The sequence below is a fragment of the Dermochelys coriacea genome, chromosome 7 (assembly GCF_009764565.3).
Source record: "Dermochelys coriacea isolate rDerCor1 chromosome 7, rDerCor1.pri.v4, whole genome shotgun sequence".
Lineage (NCBI taxonomy): Eukaryota > Metazoa > Chordata > Testudines > Dermochelyidae > Dermochelys > Dermochelys coriacea.
Window position 1 is genome coordinate 102,628,258 of NC_050074.1, and position 16,302 is coordinate 102,644,559.

Consider the following 16,302-nt stretch of genomic DNA (forward strand, 5'->3'; position numbering starts at 1 on the left):
CCTCTTGTTTGTTACCCAGTTTCCTAGCATTGGTGTATATGAAATTCAAGAATTTCTTCTCTTTCTGTCTTTTGGTGCCTTGATTAATTTTGTTCTCAACATCTCAATTTTGTGCTATGAGCTAACTGAGTGTTCATATATTCCGTCTTTTTATTTTTGTTATTAGCTTAATGCCCTCCTGAGTGCTCTAGCCAACCTGTCCCTGAGAAGATTGGATGATCTCTATCTCAGCAGAAGGGGGAACAAACTATGTATTCCCTCTCCCCATAGAAGGTGGACCAACGTTCCACAAAATGAAAACTGTATATCACTTACCTATCTAGCAGTTAACTTCCAGAATCGTCTGTCTTCCTATGCTCATGGGACAGGAAGGATCTCAGAGAAGATCACTTGGACATTATTATTCTTCAGCCTGTTTCCGAGTTCCCTGAAGTCATCCACTGTCTGTGAGATATCCCACTATACAGAGTCATTAGTGCCGATATGAACCATTATCAATGGATCCTTTCCCCTTGACTTCAAAAGCCCATCCAATATTACAGTGATACATCGTATCTTGGCTCCAGGATGGCTGCACACCACTCTGTTGTCTGCCTGTACCTTACAGAATGTTATTTCAATTCTTCTGAGAATTGATTCCCCAAAGGGACGATCTGTCTTTTTGGATGTTCTTCATACGCAAGCTTTACTTTCTTACAGGTTGAGCCATGCTGCCATCCACAGGTGTGTCCCATATATCTCTCCATTCCCTTGGACCAGTTGGATCTGGAGAGGTATTTTCCATAGTTTCCACGTTGAGGATCTGGTATTGATTGGAAACTTCTAGCTGTTTGGAATTCCTCTGTCTTATAAACTACATAAATACAGAGAATTACTTTCATAAGAACAGTTTCAACAATGGATGAAAGTGAAAATAAAGGGCATTATGTGTTCAATTGCACATATAATACAATACATCACTTCAACAAATCTGGGGTGGGAGGACGTCTTTGTTAGCAACTGCACGCTCCATTGCTTATTAACATACTCATCCTTTTTTACTTGTGCTTTCATTTGTAGTATAGCAACAAATTGAACCAAGTCTGTCCCTCCCATGTCACCCCATTAACCAATTACTTATATAGCCAAAAAGAAAACTAGTTGAGAAGGTGATTCTGAAGCCAATGGATTAATTAATTATTTTAATATGTTATTACCTTGCTTTCCTTCTAATTCATAGTTATTATTTACAGCTAGTTATAAGAATATCTTTACAAGACTTTCTCCTTCAAAAGAATAAAACTATTACTTTCTCTGCATCCCCAGTTAAATTCAAATACCATCTCTACTCTATCATGTTTTTATCAAGTCTATAACAAGGTTCAAAAAAGAAATAGATAAATTCATGGAAGACAGGTCCATCAATTTCTATTAGCCAGGATGGGCAGGGATGGTGTCCCTAGCCTCTGTTTCCCAGAAGCTGGGACTGGGTGGCCGGGGATGGATCGCTTGGTGATTATCTGTTCTATTCATTCCCTCTGGGGCACCTGGCATTCGCCACTGTTGGAAGACAGGATACTGGGTAGATGGACCTTTGATCTGATCCAGTATGGCAGTTCTTATACCTTATGTTAAATTTGATGAAAATATCAGAGTTGAGTCTGTACTTCAAAAATATTCTTCAGATAGTCACTGGAATAAATTAAAATCACACTTTTGAAGTTGAAATATATGTAAACTTTTCTGTAACTTAACATTTTATGAGACATTCCAATTTGTATTATATAGATCCTGGTAATCAATACTTAGATCCCCATACATCTGTGCATGCACAACTGTGCACCTAGTTTATACTTGTCCTATCATATATTTCAATGCAAATCAGGATTTCTGGACAGACACCTGGCTAGAGAGGTCAAAGGGTTCACACCCAGCCCCTGAACTCTTTTTCCAGATGCAGTCGTATGCTTGCAGAGTAGAAGGCCAAACTGTTTGCAGCTCTGGTTATTAAAAATCATGTCCATATTATATTGTTTGACAAACAATTTATCATGTAAAGAATGACCATGCTCTAGGTAAAAAGGTGTGGGGGGAGTAAAGGTGGAACCTTAGCTCTGCATTTTTCCTGATGCCTGAATGCTTAATTTTTCATCCTTAGCTTTGTGTTAGTTTTTGCAGAGAATTTCCTTTGTTTCTCATTAAAAAGAGCCGATGAAAATTATCATTGGCCCATATAAAGATATTTGGCTTGATGTTTCTGGAACCCAGGTGCCTTCAACCAAGGCATTCTGCATACTCAGGAACCCTCCTAATATTTATTTGGCAATGTGTGTATTAAAAGATCCAACTGTATAATTTCACACACATTTAATAAGTGGTTACGTCTTTGGCACTAGCTAAACACATTCCCATTAAGTAGAATTTGTACTTACCTTGGTCTGATTAGCAGCAGTCATTCTCATTCACTATCATAAGGCAACTTCTGTTTCCTAGGGGCTGTCCCTTCAATGTGACATTCAATTAATCAGTTAAAATAAATTAATGCTATTTATTTTATAATAATGCTATTTTAGCAGAGTTAGTTAAAATTTTACATCTGTTTTTATCTCACAGTAAACAGCACCAATTGGTTGCAGCAATTTCTGGGATGGATGGCACTAGCCAGTAAGTGCACAGGATGCTGTCCAACAACTGGCAATAAGGAAACTATATGGAGATATTGCCATAATTTCCCTGCTCTTCATACGTCATATGCTTCCTAACATCTATACAGAGCAGAAAGCTTCAGTCATCATGGTATTATCTGAAAAACCCACATAGTAAACTGCATGCAGTTCAATATATCTAGTTTGAGCTGAGACACAGACTTGGCAGAGCTGATTCAGGCAGCTGTGACTTGGGGTAGACAGAATATTTGAAACTAGATGTTTACACTACTCAGCCGTCTCCTCCACCAAAACCTAAAACTTTAATTGCTATTGTGTTCTTCTGTTCTCTCCTGGTCCTGAGAGCCAGACTGGGTTCTAATCCTGATTCTGATACCAGCTTGTTGTATGACCTAAGGAAAATCAGTGTCAGAATCAGGTCTTGAGTCTTCTGCAGATTTCCTATGAGGCCATGGGTATGTCTCCTAACTTCTCGGTTTTTCAATTTTCTCACCCGTAAAATGGGGATAATATTTCCCTCCTTCATATGGGTAATGTTTGTAAATTGCTATATTCAGCATGCAAAGCATTGTTAAAGTCAGTCCTGGGCAAAAGTGGAAATGGAACCTGGGTGCTCATTCCTATTGGCCATATGGCCTTCACAGAGAGGGTCCTTCTCCACCCATTTTACCATACCCCCATCTTTCTAAATTCTGGTTTGCAAATTTAGATTTTGCTAAGGCATGTCCAAAGCTACTTTACATTGACCAGTAATGCCTCACACAACTGACTCCAGTATATCTCCAGTATTCAGAGCCATAGATTGAGCACAGAATCCTGATTACTCATCTATTTATGCTTTTCAATTGCTAAGCTCTTTAGATCTTTATAACCATAAAATTAATTAATCAATTTGCTTCAAACTCAACTTGTTTTGTAGATCTAATAGAGAGTTAAAAACCAAGCCAAGTCCAAAGATTGTATGCAATGTACTGTATTTTTCTATATGTTTGGATATATAAGAAATTCCAATTTGTTTCTTAAATGTTTTATAATGATATAAGAAGGGGCCTTTTTTAAGGCATAGACATAAGGTTGCAATATTGCAGATACTTACTTTTGTGCCACTCCCATCACACCAGCAACTCACCAGTGAAGAAAGAACTAGCATAGTCACCTCTTACACCACGTAGTATACTCTCCTCACCACCAATATAGGGGCCATGTTGGGATGTGCAGCCAGTGCATGCTGTGTTCCAGCAATCCCCAGCTGACAGATGGTCCCTTGAAGACTATTGCTAGCTAGTGCAGTTTAAAGTCTATAGAGGTCTGTAACCTAAGTCAGGGCCTTGGCTGGGTCAGAGAATCAGGGAGCCATGTCCAGTTCCCTTGCAGTCCTGTTTCTCAGCTGCATCAAACTGACATTGGCTACAATAGAGAATCTGGCTTTTGAATTTTAACTATGTTTTTCATAACTTTAGTGAAAAAAAAGAAAAGGAGTACTTGTGGCACCTTAGAGACTAACAAATACTCCTTTTCTTTTTTGCGAATACAGACTAACACAGCTGCTACTCTGAAACCTGTAACTTTAGTGGTTATTTTTCAAACTAAAAGTTGTATTAATACTATTTTAACCCAACATTTCTTTCCCTCTTCTCTTCTCCCCAGTCATTTTTTTGGTAAAGTCAATAAGACTCAAGCATATGCTTAAGGGTATTGCTGAATAGAAATGAACTTAGCACATGTGTAAAAATTAAACATGTGCTTTGACAAACCAGGGCACCAATTACTATTTGCATCTTCATTTTTTTGCAAACATATTTAAATAAAGGCCCAGGTGAAAATAAAGCTCAGAATCCTTAAGCCAGAAGTTTTTGACATGCTAACTTGCTTATTCCCCAACTCAAGTTCATGCAATCTTAAATGTGAACTACAAAGGGTCTTTGTTTTAATCATACAACTGTTTTTGGAAGATTCTGAAGAGGGAAAGGAAAATACTATTTAAATATGTAATAGTCACTATACTGTTAAAAAAATCTTTAACTTTTTCTCAGGTGCAGCTTCCTGGTTTCCATTCTCTGTCAGATTGCAGTTACCTTTGATTTTATTCCTTCACATCACTCAAACTTCACTCTTCCCATGGACTTAATCCTCAGTAAGGGCAAGTGCTGTGGACATTTAAGAAATTTAACTCCCAGATAAAACTATGCAATTGAAAAGAATGTTCTGGTCTTACAAAGCACCATACTTCATTTTCATTACTGTTTTTGAACAAGCACCAAGGGCAGCTCTCCAGAGATCTGTATCTAATATAAGCTCAGAAACAATTTGTCGACGATTGAAGTGATAGTCTCGACTGGAGCAACTACAATCTATTGTGTCAATGTGTATTTTGGACAGGCTTTAATCTGTGGAGTCACTCAAGTGCTGTATAACTATACACATTAATCTCATTATGATTTTGATAAAATATAGTAACTGCACAGCAGCCACTTTTCAAAATTGTGACTTAACTGTTCAAAATTATTTCTTTTTAGAAATACACAAAGGATCTAGTGTGTATCACTGACTGACAACATTCAACATTTCATTGTACAGAATAAAGTCATTTTAAATCTATGGGAGTCTTCTGAAAAATTTCTAAAATCAGAAAACTATTACTGTGGGGGGATCTTTTATCATTTAAAAAGAATCAAATACATTTGGGGATTGAAGATAATTACCCCCTAAGTCATTCTCAAGCTAAGACATTCTATAACAATTTTCAACTAGGAGCAAGTTTCTGTCACTGAATTTTAATGTTCTTAAAATATCATAGGAATTTTCAGTACAAATGCTAGCAGAAGCTTCAATATAGTGGTCATTGCTAGGATGTTCAAATCAGCCTTATCTTAGTCCCCATCTTATGATGTACTGAGCATCCTCAAGTCCCATTGATTTCAATGGGGATTAAGGGCGTTTAATATCTCTCAGGATCATGTGATTGATCATGTGATCATGTGGTTTGACAGTTGAAGCTTTAGGAAAATACTCTGACTTTACTATGTATTTTTGATTGTTCTTCTATACTGAAAATCCAGGGAGTCACTAAAAGTCAAGCTAGATATGATGCATCCTGTATCAAGAAAACATAGCCTTTATTTACAGACAAATTAATTCCATGCTTTAAATGTGTTCTCTATCTCGAGCTGCTTTGTCCTTTACCTATCCATTTAAATGAGAAAACTTTATAGGAAAGACAAGCACTAAAATATCATTCTGTTTAAGTTTTTTTGTACAAACCTACTCATTCTCTCAGCACATTTTATTAGCTGCTGGATTGACAGTGGAACACATGGACACTCATAGAGAGGGACTTCGCTGTTGGGAGTGGGAGAGGCAGGAGCAAACGGCAAAGCTTAAGAACATAAAAACTTAACAAAGAATAATGATACTGGGTCATAACAATGGTCCATCTAGCCCAGTGTCCTGTTTTCTGACAGGAGCCCATGCCAGAAGCTTCAGAGAGAATGAACAGAACAGGACAATGTATCAAATGATACATCCCCTCTTGTCCACTCCCAGCTTCTGGCAGTCAGAAGTTTATGGACACCCAGGGCATTGGGTTGCATCCCTAACTATCTTGGCTAATAGCCATTGATGGATGTCCTCCATGAACTGATCTAATTCTTTTTTGAAGCCAGTTATACAAGTCACAAATTGACTGTGTGTTGTGTGAAGAAGTACTTCCTTTTGTTTGTTTTAAACCTGCTGCCTATTAATGTCATTGGGTAAGCCCTAGTTCTTCCTTCTTCACTTACTCCACACCAGTCATGATTTTATAGACCTCTCTCAGAACCCCCCATAGTTGTCTCTTTTTCAAGCTGAACTGTCCCAGTCTTTTTAATTCTCCTCATATGAAAGCTGCTCCATAACCCTAATCATTTTTGTTCCCATCTCTATTTTTCCCAGTTTGCATATGCCTTTTTAACATGAGGTGACGAGAACTGCACACAATATTTAAGGTGTGGGTGCACCAGGGGTTTATATAGTGGCATTATGATATTTTATGTCCCTTTGCTAGTGGTTCCTAAAATTCTGTTAGGTTTTTTGACTGCGGTTGCACTCTGAGCAGATATTTTCAGAGAACTATCCACAATGATTCCAAGATCTCTTTCTTGAATGGTAACAGCTAATATAAGCCCCATCATTTGGTATGTATATTTGGGATTATGTTTTCCAGTGTGCATTTATCAACATTGAATTTCATCTGCTATTTTGTTGCCCAGTCAACCAGTTTAGGGAGATCCTTTTGTAACTCTTTGCTGTCTGCTTTGGACTTAATTATCTTGAGTAATTTTGTATCGTCTGCAAACTTTGCCACCTCATTGTTTACCCCTTTTTCCAGATAATTTATGAATATGTTGAACAGCAACAGATTCTTGGGGGACCTTGCTATTTACCTCTCACCACTATGAAAACTGTTTATACCTTTGTTTCCTATAGTTTAACCAATTCCTGATGCATGAAAGGACCTTCCCTTTTATCCCATGAATGCCTGCTTTGCTAACAAATATTTGATGAGGGACTTTGCCAGGGGCTTACCAAAAGTCCAAGTATACTTATACACCCATATATATATACACCCATATCCACATGTTCATTGACCCCCTCCAAGAATTCTAATAAATTGGTGAGGCATTTCCCTTTACAAAAGCCCTATTGACTCTTCCCCAACAAAATAAATTCATCTACATGTCTGATAGTTCTGTTCCTTACTATAGTTTCAAGCAATTTGGCTGGTAGAGAAATTAGGCTTACTGGCCTGCAATAGCCAAGATCACCTCTGAAGCCTTTTTTAAAAATCAGCATTATATTAACTACCTGACAGTCATCTGGTACAGAGACTGTTTTAAGTGGTAAGTTATATACCACAGTAAGTAGTTGTGCAATTTCATATTTGAGTTCCTTCGGAACTCTTGGATGAATACCATCTGGTCCTGGTCATTTATTATTGTTTAATTTATCAATTTGCTCCTCTACTGATGCCTCAATCTGGGACAGTTCCTCAGATCTATGACCTAAAAAGAAGGGCTTGGGTGTGGGGATCTCCATCCAGTGAAGATGGAGGCAAAGAATTGATTTAGCTTCTCCACAATGCCCTTGTCTTCCTTTTGCTCCTTTAGCTTCACTGAATCACCTCCCCTTCACCCCAGGCCCTCAATACAGGCACTCCTGACTTTGCTCACTGCTTGGTGAATGACTTCCTCCTATCTCCTTTGCCCAAGTGACACCCAAGAGAAGGAGTGCAAAAGATGGAAAACAGTGTAAGCTCTGAGAAGGAGATAGTTATTAGCCATCCTACCTGATTGGCTGGCTACATTAGAAAAGCCCTCACCCCAATCTTGGTTTAGTAAAGAGAAATAGTGAAATGAGGAGACCCTGTCAGTGGTTAACACAACCTGGAGGAGGAGAAAAAGTCATCTCCACTCTCCCCACACTACAGGAGGAGAAAAGAGGAATATTCTACTCCAGCTGCTTTAGAGTGAATAGAATCACTGACAGATTCTCCCTAAGGATGAGAGGGCCCTAAGAGAGGGCCCCCTTACAGAAAACAGTAAGTGGATCCTACCACGTGAGGATGGTATAGGAAAGTAGACTGAGGAAAGAAACCTGTGGGAATGAGGGTATATGATTTGTAGGCAAAGGACTCAGTAATTTCCCCCCCAAAAAATATTTAAAGGTCCACTCAGTCTCTGACCCCAAGTGTAGTAACTTGCTTCTTCATCATCTCACTTTATGAAGGAGCAGAAACATATAGTAAATTAAACCTGATTTTCATGAGCAAGAGCATGTATGTATGCAGATCTCAGTGTAAATTAGAGAACATACTTTGTCTCAACATGATAGCCCTTGGTGTCTGTTACCGTGCCTCATTGGGTGCCAAATGAGGATGCCAAATTCAGGACAAAGTGCTGAGAAATAAGGCAAACACAACCCAAAACTGGTGGTTATTCTTTCATAAGATATACCAAACTAGCAACAAAAGTAAACTCCTGTTTCACTACACTGGCTAACAAGCAGTCATGAAAGCAGTTTCCTTGGGCATTCCAGTTCATATATCACCACTAAAAACACTAGATTCAGAGATGAGTGGCTCTTTACAACCAGTCTCATCAAATGAAAGGGTCTTCTGATCCCAAAGGATCAGCCACACACCCAGGTCAATATATAACTTAGATCTTACCCAAAAATCATGCTGATGCCAATCCTTTAGTATCTAAAATCTAAAGGTTTATTCTTGAAAGAAAAATAAAGGTGAGAGTTAAAATTGGTTTAAAGAATCAAATACATACAGTATTTGCAAAGTTCTTGGTTCAAGCTTACAGCTGTGATAGAATAAACTGTTAGCTTAAGTCAAGTCTCTGGAGTACATCCACAGCTTGCATGGGTCATTCAGTCCTTTGTTCAGAGCTTCAGTTTGTAACAAAGTTCTCCAGAGGTAAGAAGTAGGATCGAACACCAAATGGGAGTGTTTCCAGGGCCTTTTATAGCTTTTGCCATGTGGAGGGAATCCCATGTTCTTACTCTGCAAAATTACAGCAACAAGATGGAGTTTGGAGTCACATGAGCAAGTCACATGTCCATGCATTTAGCCTAGTCACAGCAAAAAATTCCTTTAAGAGTAGCTGTGTGTCTCCAATGGTCCATTGTCAGTTAAATGTTCTTTTGATGGGTCACTCAATTTGACTAGTCCCTCCAAGATGTGCTGGCTAGCTACCTTGTGGGCGTTACCGCAGGGGCAGACACTTGAAATCCAGGTATAGAGCCAATACTTATAATTTGAAATACACAAATGATACATGCATACAGATAGCATAATCATAACAAGCAAATTATAACCTTTTCATAGATACCTCTCTTGACAACCTTTGTACAAGATTTTCTGCAAATATATAACAGTGGTTTCAACAATGATCTATGCGGTCATACTTTAGTCAGATAATGTCACAGTGTCTGCTCAGCTTGTTATTCATTTTTAATTGTAACTTTCATACCAAATTCATCCTGGTTTTATTCCACTGCACCTAATGGAATTCCACCAGGGATGAATTTGCTCTAGTGAGTTTCTATTGCATTCATAGACTCCTTCTGGTGGCCAAAATAATAAGTGTAAATTCTCACCAGCGTTACCCAAAACCTGCTATTAAGCTTGGATAAAATTCTTGCCTTGAGGTGATAACCTACGCTAAGTTGCAGACGTGCTTTTCATCAGAAAAGCAAGGTGTGTTATGGGATAAAGGCTTAGCTGATGGCTTTCAGGATTCTTCCACATTCCAAAATGTTCTTATACCTAGCTGTACAGGTCATCTGTTCTTCAGACTGGACCCCCAGATAAGGTTTTATTTGGTCAGAGGGGCATTTTCAGCAGAAACTTATGAAGTTTCTAACATCCTAAAACTGTTTAGTTTAAGTCCATTTGGGAGTGCTAGGTTATGACCTACATGAAGTGAAAAAAAACTTACCCTGCATGTCCTTCCCTGGAGTGGAGTTGATAAGGAGCAAACTGCCAATCGTTGTTTGCACAAAAATATTTGCTAATGCAAAGATCACAATACCAACACCTGCAGCCAAAAAACTTGTGGATTTTTGATGGTCCCAAGAGATGTTCAATCCCATTGAAAAACATAACCCCGTGACATGTATAATCCTTTGTCTGTATATTTCATGCTGCTTCATTTTATTTAGTTGCCTTAGGCCAGTAGTGTGAAAACTCAGCTCGTTATTGGGGGTGTAGGCCAGGCTTGCCACGAATAACTAGATGTGGGAAAGATCATATTTCTCAAAATGCATGATTGGGGAGGTAAATAGATCAGTAGGCTGGAGACAAGATGTCTGTACTCGTTAAGATAAGGGAGAATACCCTTGTACCATTTGCAATGGATAAAATAGCATTGGGAACGTAAGTTGAAGTTCAGAGTAGATCATGCATGGACAGAGCATGCTGTGCAGGATTGGTTCCTACAAAATAACCAACCCAATCTCAAAGTGTGTGATGTAATGTATTGTAAGGAAATGTACATGTAAATGTATATAAAGAAAGAGGTTTTCTGTATCTGCCCCCTGCATTTACATCTGAAGAACTTAGCTTTGTTCTAAGCTAAAGTGATGAAATCTGGAGCCAAAATGAATTCTTGGGAAGCCAAGTGGAAAAAGGTCTCAGAGGGAAACCCACCAGCGGGCAGGAGCCAACTGCAAAATTTGTATCTGGAAACAGAGCTAGGGGAGCAGCAGGTGGAGCCAGTATTTTGGATCAGGCCCATCTCCAGCATTAAGCCTTTCCCCCCCATGATATATGGCATGAAGATAGTCTACCAGATTATTAACCAAGGGTTATGTGCAAGCTTACCTCCGACACCAATGAAACAGTTGCCATACTCCCCCCCATCCCAGAGAAGACTGCATTTCAAGGGTGAGAAAAGTGTATATAGCTCTTTGAGATTCTTTAGGACATTACTACATAAGGGTGTAGTAGGTTAGCTTTACATCACCCTACCAGTGCAGAGCTATTCTAAGGGCGGGTCACACCAATGCAGAGGATTCTGGGCTGACGGAGAACACTGTGACTCCTTTCTTTTCTGCTGTGGTGCAGAAGTCCTGGCTGAGAGAAAGTGTGTGGGTGGGGCATCCCTGTGCCTTAGCAGTCTCAGCTGCTATAACAATCCTTTCAGGCTGCTCTAACTTGTCCCTGGGTCCTGGACCAGAGCAAAGAGGTCCCACAATAGGGGAAAATTCACAAATAGCCATTTATTTATTTGACCATTTATGAGCAGTACTGAGCCCATACAAAGATCTCAGGCTCAAATAAGACACCATGGCTTGTAGGTCAGACAATTTGGCCCATTTATATATATATATATATATATATATAACAGCTCAGCAATGTTATAAAAAGATTGGGTTGGAAAAGTCTGCTTCATATATTTAAAACCTATTGACCCTGACTACTTAAAAAATAACATGAAAACACTTTGTGCCACTGTGGAGATTACCCAGACTGGTAAGGGGTTCTGTCACCCTTTGGGTTTCTGTTTCTTTTATCCTTGGGTAACCCTGTGATGTACAGTTTTGGTTCAGACCCCTGAACACTAGAGCAGCCCTACAAGCACAAGATGTTACCCAGGCTTTCAACAGCCTACTTACTCCTTCCAGGGTAACTTCAATAGCTCATCCAGTCCCACCTCTACCCAAAATCCGTCCTTCCATTCTTAACTACCAGACACTCAGACCATTTCCCTCTGGTTTTTCACCACCGAAGGTGTGAAACCTGCCCTCTAGATACCAATTTATTTTGGCACACACTCTCCACACAGTTTGCACACCGGGCACCTGCTTGGGTAAAAATAAAACAAAAGGTTTATTTAATAGAAAAAACACAAATTCAAAGACAGAATAGTAAGGGAGAGCAAACACCTATAAGATACACAGAAAACAAAGAAAGATGCAACCTCAGGTTTTACACTTCTATCTTTGATAAAATCCCTTTTTCTAGCAGAAATTACCTATTGCCTTTGAACAGTTTCCCAGCATATCCCCTAGCTTAGGGGCTTCTAGCGTTTCAGGCAGCTTATTACTGAGAGGCTGCCTTTTTGTTTCTGGGTACCAAATGTCAGCTATTAAAAGGGTTTTTCTTTTCTTCTCTCTCTTAGTGAATGATGACTAATGTTTATTCAAATTGTTGAAACCCCATCTTGATTCAAGAGACAGCATGTCTCAATGTCTTTCCACTAACTTTAATATTCCACAATTTTCCTTTCCTGGGCTGGACAATGGCTGGATACCTGAAGCAGTTACATGTTAACAACTGGCATGGGAAGTGCCTCTCCCTGTCTGATGGCTCATGGTCCTGCTGGGAGGTGGAGCCAAAGTTTTAGGAGCACAATTTTGTATATAGACATAAAATCATAGCCATAGCCGTATACACATTTCTTAATGATTATTAAGCTAAAGAACATCACAAACTTTCATAAAATACCTTACTCACATGTTTTTATATCACAATAACATTATATACTATCAGTTGATTCAATGGTTTACTCCTGGGGGTTCAAACCCCTTGTTCTCCCCTTTGTTTGGCTGGACCTTGATTGTCACAGACATTTCATAAGAGTACTGTTATTCTATCTATGTCTAGTATTTCCAGAGCATACATCATCGTAGTATCTAAATGCCATTTTACAAAATATAGAGATGGAGAAATATAAAAAATGACCCCTAACAGGAAGCATACTCTGCAACTTTGCAAGGAACAAGAAGAGACTGAACAAAACTATCATAATAAATAGAAAGTCCTTTTCATGTATAATCGCCTTTGTTTTCTTTAAACCCAGAGTCTATTGTAAATTCTCTTGTTTCTTCCTGAACTTTAGCTAGAGACACCCAATAGTTGATGCCATATGCCGAAAAGAAACATTTTCTCATTTTAATGTATTCTCATTTTTGCTCACTGAATTTGACAAGAGAAGATGGTTTCTAAATGGATGAAATTGTGGGCCTAATTAAGGCTAAGATTTTGTCATGGATATTTTTAGTAAAAGTCAGGAACAGGTCATGGGCAAAAAAGGAAAAATTCATGGAAGCCGTGACCTGTCTGTGACTGTTACTACTAAACAGTAGTTTCTGGGACAAAATGGGGACCTACGGGTCACCACACCATCTGAAGCAGGGCAGATGCACAGGGGCTAGGTTGTGGGTACCTCTGGGTTGTGGGTACCCCTGCCACCTGAAGCTCCAGGGGTCCCTGGCAGCTGGGAGCTCAGCGGTTCCCCTTTGGCCACAGCAGCTGGAAGCTCAGGGGTTCTCCCGCGGCAGCCAGGAGTTCCCCTGCCACTGGCAGTTCTTGGGGCTCCCACTGCCTGTGGCGGCCAGGGAGTTATGGGGGTTCCCCTGCCCCCGACAGCTCCGGGGGCTCCCACCGCCCATGGAGGCAGGGAACTTGGGGGTTCCCCCACTGCCTGCGGCGGCTGGGAACTGCCTGCAGGGTACTCTGCCGCCTGCAGCAGCTTGGAGCTCCAGTGGCCACCAGAGGCAGTGGGTGTACTCTGCAGCTCCCCGCTCCTACAGGCGATGGGGGACCCGGCAGCTCCCAACCACCGCAGGCTGAAGTCACGGAGGCCCCTGGAAGTCATGGATTCCATGACCTCTATGACTAAATCGTAGCCTTAGGCATAATTAGATACAAGATGAAGCCTCAATTTTATATAACATTCTCATACATGTATTTGAAAACAGACTACTTTTAAAGCCATGCAACAATGAAAGACTAGATAAAAACAGGTCACATCAGCATCTGTAAAGCAAGATTATTAAAGCGTTAATTTTATTTCTCCCTATGCAGAGCCTCTGCTCCACTGAGATAGTATCTGTCGTTATCAAACCCAGTTAGGCAAAAAATGGGTGGGAGAACAATAACGTCATAAAAAAATGCTTACAAAATCATCACTGGATGCATGCTTCTTCTGTCCCTTTGGCCCTGCCACAGCACCTCAATCTAGATGTAAACCCTACATTTTAAATTTCTCTGTTTTCAATACTTTAGTTATTTATAGGGATGCTGTCTTCACATATGTCTATTGTACTTTCGAGGACAATTAAATTGCTAATACTCAGCTATTTTCAAAGTTGTGCTGCAGATGATATGCAACAGCAGATGCCAGAAAATTAGCTAGAAATAGAAATGAGGTGCACTTGCTATACTATGGTTAATAGAAGAGACTAACATAACTAAAAACAGAAACTTGAGTACTCTCACACTCAACTTACTTTTGGAGACTGTAATATGAACTGTGACAGAAATGAGATCTCCTTATTCCACTTTGCTCCTTAGATCCTCACTAATATACAAATATTTACTGATCCATCTCTTCATGAATTTTTTATTCTTTACATGAAAAAATAAGTCATGTATCTATATCAAAATATAACAAATGTAACAGTTAATTCAGGGTCCAATCTGTAAGGTGCTGAGCACTCTCAACTCCCATTAACTTCAGTGGGAGTTGAAGGTGTTCAGCTCCTGGCAAGTCTGGGCTCTTATCCCTTTCCCTCTGCATAGTAAAATAACTATCAATTATGTACATGACAGGTGCTTAAGTCTAGATTAGAGACAAATGAAAAATAATGTTTCTAGTGATAACATATATTGTGTATTTGTGTATCCGCAGTTTCTAATCCCTACAATTCATATGAATTTTTGTAAACATTGATATGCAGTCATGAGTAATAATTTAGCCACCTTTCCACTGCCACAATATATTACATACTTAAAAACATATTTCCAATAGGACCCAAAAATAAATCTTTTTTTTTTTTGGTCCTTTTTGAATTTTGCTTGTCACTTTCATGCTTATAAAACTCAGGAACTAATCAGACATTGCAAGGCTGGGCTGTGAAGGCTCCTCTACACAGTTCTACTAATGCACTTCATTCCTGCCCTGCTGCATTCCTCCTGTTCCAGCCTTTGCCCTCTCTGGAGCAAAAACTGCCAATCATGATAAATTGTGTAGTGAACAAATGGGGACTAGAATGCGACCCTAAGCTCATTTTCAATTTTGATCTGAGCTACTATTTGAACTCAAGTAGTGAGGAATGCACTAAATAGGACAGGGCCATAGGGGAACAGCACTTCATGTACATTTGGGTCAGGGGCTATTGCTAGGATTTCTTCAGAAAGCCAGACATTTGCATATGAACAAAAAAATTCAAAAAAAATCAAACAAGTTTTTAAATAAGAATGTTGCCTAGACACAGAGACAGCACTTAGATACTACAGGTTAATGTACAGGCACAAGAAAACTTTATTCTAGTCATTCCTCTAGCAACTGCTCATTAACCTCCCAAATGTCCAGCTTCATTCAACTCTAAAATTTTTAAATAGGTTATGTATAATGTCTGTGCATAATTCGTAACAAAGAACAGTAACTGACTGCGGCCTTGTTTACTTGCCACCGTACAAATATAGCTAGAGAAAGTCCCTGCACTTACAGTATAATAAAAGAAACAATAACAGACAACATACAAGCAAAATGTCAAGTTACCTTTTCTTTCATTTAATAAACTAACTCTTTATTCCCTTTCCACCCCCTATTATCTGAATATCCCAATCATCCAGCCCTATGTCTGTTACCACTACAGCTGGAAAAACTATTTGCAGCAAACAATTTGGTGATCACATTTAGCTGTTTCCTCTGTTTCTATTTTTTGATGCAAACATATTTCAGTCTATGGATTACTCAGTAGCAAGTATTGTTGTGGGTATTTTATACCCAACAATCTGAAATTATAGCAGTTTTGATTGGACACATAGCCTACTGAAAATATAATATACACTCTGGAAATTTGCTTTCCACAAATATACTGCAATATTAGCCTAACATTTGTTGTTTCAATTTGGATGAAGGAGGGTATGAATATAGCTAAAACAAATTCATTTAACATTCAAAATGTGTGTATAAATAATTTGCAGCATTTGCTCAGCTCTAGTCAACAATCCATCAGAAAAGGAAAATGAAATCCATAAGTTATCCTCTTCCACCCAACCCACACATTTCACATCATTTCACTTTACTCCTGATGGAAACATGAGGAAAATGTCCTGGCCGACGATAGAAGAGGGCTCCCTAAATACTCTACCTTCACT